The following is a 2,501-nucleotide window of genomic DNA, read 5'->3' on the forward strand; positions in this document are numbered from 1 at the left end:
ACGGGTGTGCCGTACCGCAAAACGGAGGAAACGGACTTGTGTTGGAGTGCTACGATTGAAACGGGGGTCCTGTTCATCAGGAGGGGTGCGGCGTACCGCAAAACGGGACTCCACGGGATATTGTTCATCTGCATCGTCAACCCCCTCCAGCCTCCACAGGCTACTGTTAATCCACTGTCGACCTCCTCCAGCGTCCACATGCGATTGTTCATCCACGGGCTCCTGTTCATCCAGCCTCCACCGCGCGCTACTCCACCGCATGTACAAGTATGTGTGTCTTGCTTCGGCTCAGTCCCCCGTTCCAACCTCGTGGTAGCTTGGTGATCTACGCCAATAGGTCCCGGTACCCAGGCAGGATACAGCCGTCGCTGGTATGCCAGGTCGTGATGCCGTGGTCAAGGCTAGGAGGTGAGCGGCCCGAGGTCCAGTAAGAGCTCCTAAGGCGCGATGCTCAAGAGGTCCCCTTTAGGGTGCAAGCAAATACTTGAAGGTAGGAAAGGAAGGCGGTGTTGCCGTAGCAAGGCTGCAAGAGATGGGAATCCTGTGTCATAGTGCTTGGCTGATCCGAGTGCGAGACCCATCTTAGCTGTCCAAAGTCGATTGCTTGTGTCGCGCCAGCTTGATGCGTCAACTAGGTCAGGATCGCGCGAGCTTCCCCCTCCTTTCACGTCCTTCTATGTGCTCTGCGTCCTCGGGTCCTGGCCCTCGCGCGAGCTCAGCCGCTGCTGGTATGCCAGGTCGCGATGCCATGATCAAGGCCAGGGGTGAGGGATGGAGAGCCAGTAAGAGTTCCTGGGTCGCGATGATCAGGAGCTCGCCCTTTAACGTGCAAGCGAATTGTGTGAAAAAAGAAGGAGCCCGTGGTGCCGCCCGCCATCAGCCTTCGGAGGTTCCTGTAGGTTAGCGCGAGGGAGGAATACAGGTTGCAACCGCGCTTGACGGTCTGGCATTGGTTGTTCCGCAAGAAGATGAAGGCACTGAGGGCCTGGTGACGTGACGTGGGCGGGGCGTGCCGCGAGCCAGAGCTCGACCACTCAGATTTTTCAGCGTTGTAGGGACGGACCCGAGCACAAGCGTCGTGCCAGCATGAGTAGCCCCCATTGCGGGATGAGAAGGGGGGCGATGGGCAGCGCGGGTGGCCGTCATGGATAATAAGCAAGCAGGCGATAATCATGAAATGACTCAAGCAGAGAGGCAGGTTAGCTCAGATAGATGCAAGAACGACCCATGCCACTGGGACAGACCCGAGCGGCCTGGGGATGATGCAGCCCGAGGGGCGCCCCCGGCAGGGTAAGCTAAAGGTGCGAAAGGATACACGTCGCAGGGACAGACCCGTGCGACTTGGGGATAATGCTGCCTGAGGGGCGCCCCCAACTGAATGAACAGGGAAGAGTCACCTGATACCGTAGCCGGAGTGGTGTTGGAGTAGCCGAAGGTGCATGCTAAAGGAGTCGTTCCTCAAGAGCCGCCAGGGCCCTGAGCCTCAGGAGGCTCCGGGGGCTCAGGTGGTTCCTTAAGGACCATCTCCATCTCCGCCAAGACGGCGTGATGCCTGGCCTCCTGAGCCGCCTGAATGCTCCGCAGGAGGCGTTGGAAGGTGACGACCGTGTTCGGCAAGCCAAACGGCATGTGAACGTAGCTGTGAGGTGGACCCTCGCACTGACCAACGCGCGAACGCCAGAAGCGCTCTTGAGATGCAGCCCTGTTGAGCCCTAGAATGTCGACGTAGACATGTAGCCTGCCGTCCTCGCCAGGATGGGGAGCTACGCCTGGTGGTGGGTGGTGGTCGCCACGTATGGCCCTTGCCTCTTGAAGCTCCTGGGTCACCTTGACGACGAATTCTTGAGCACCGGGCACTCCTCGCCCAGTGCCTTCCTGAGGGAAATGTGTGGCAAAGCATGCCTCCACATGGTGCCCGAGCGCCTCCCTCGTGATGCTGGCTAGGTCTGAGGCCTTCTAGAAGAGAGCCCCCGAGCCTTGCCTGAGGAGGGCGTCGGGCACGCCTTCCTATGCGAGGGAGGGAGGCACCTAGCTGCGGGCGTGGATCTTGAGGTGGTCCCATTGGAGACGCTGCTCTCCTGAGGCCCTAGGTGGAGTAGCTACTTCTCCTTAGGGATGGCTTCAGGAGAGTACAAGGTGCCTTCGTCGTTGGGGTCTTCGGCTGCTGCAGCTTGGTAGGCACGCTCGAGGGAGCACACCGCATCTCCTTCTTTACAAGGGACCGTGATGACGCCACGAGTCCCTGACATCTTGAGGACGTTGTAGCCGTGGTGGGTCACTGCCATAAACTTGGCCAATGTTGGATACCCAAGGATGGCGTTGTACGACAGACGGATGTGGGCGACGTTGTAACACCCTGGATGTAATTTAACTTATCTAGACTCCAACTCTTGCCGTTTCTGGCCTAAGTTATTTTATTTTCCTCGGGTTCGGGTTTTTGTCTCCATGTGTTGTCGCCTTTGTCATGCATCTCATATCATATCATGTGCATTGCATTTGCA

Source organism: Triticum urartu, chromosome 1, assembly GCF_003073215.2.
Source record: "Triticum urartu cultivar G1812 chromosome 1, Tu2.1, whole genome shotgun sequence".
NCBI lineage: Eukaryota > Viridiplantae > Streptophyta > Magnoliopsida > Poales > Poaceae > Triticum > Triticum urartu.